Genomic DNA, 1,078 nt, shown 5'->3' with positions numbered 1-1,078 from the left:
AGATGAACAGTTGCATATGTTATATTTTATCACATATCACATAGTTTGGATGAAATACAGGACTTCTTCTTAGCATTCAATTGACAAACGAGAACCAGTGGTTAAAGAATGGTTAGGTCTTATTCGTGCACAGATCTTACTCAAGGCACAGACCCAAACCTGGTGGGCAAATTTCAAAGGTTTCTCCTTTTCGTGGGAAAAATTTAGAGAACAATTTCTGGCGAAATTCAACAGCACCACCACCATCATGCAGCTGCAGGCGTACCTAAAAAGGACGCTCCTAAAAGAGAAGATTCCAGAAGCCATCCTGCACAAGAAAGTAACCCACATGTAAACCACGAGCGGTTGCCACCGCCATGTCGCTACTGCCCCGGAAGACACCTGCATCGCGACTGCCCAGTGTTAGCGGCATATCACCAGGATCAGCCAAGGAGGAACCAGGCCGGGCCGGAAAACTGGCGAAATCGGGCGCCCGAGGCCCGAGGCTCAGACGCCCGAAAAAATCAAAGCACCCAGTCTTAACTTCTATCTATTCGAACAATCAAGATTTGCCACGTACTCGGGTTCGCCTCGGATCCCGAGAAGTTGTGGCCGAAATTGATTCTTTTGCCTCCGACAATTTCGTTAAGTACGACATCCTTACATCGGCCGAGCGAAACAATCTTAAACCAGCTCCTGAGTTTGCACTGCTCACCGCCCATGGCTCCCGCATGCGGTTACAAGGATCTCTCATTTTGTCCCTTCAGATGGGTGAGCGAACGTATCCAGGAGTTTTCTATGTCAGCAACCAGATGCGTGCTGACATCACCCTCGGCCGCACCTGGCTGAAGCAACACGACGTTCACCACGAACATCGAACTGACTGCCTCTACCTCGGAAACAAGGAACGTCAGCGAATTTACCTGGTTCCAATTCCTGGCACCACGGAATCATATGGTCCCCCACTCCATGTTGATTTTCCCACCGAGATGCCGACAAAAATTCAGAAACGCCTGTATAATACTCTGCAGCTTCATGACACAGTATTTCACCAAGGAGGAAGACTACGCCAGACGGTAGCCGTACAACACGAGATTGA

The sequence above is a fragment of the Belonocnema kinseyi genome, chromosome 2 (assembly GCF_010883055.1).
Source record: "Belonocnema kinseyi isolate 2016_QV_RU_SX_M_011 chromosome 2, B_treatae_v1, whole genome shotgun sequence".
Classification (NCBI taxonomy): domain Eukaryota; kingdom Metazoa; phylum Arthropoda; class Insecta; order Hymenoptera; family Cynipidae; genus Belonocnema; species Belonocnema kinseyi.
The sequence above is the reverse complement of the archived record's forward strand: the minus strand, read 5'-3'. Positions refer to the sequence as shown.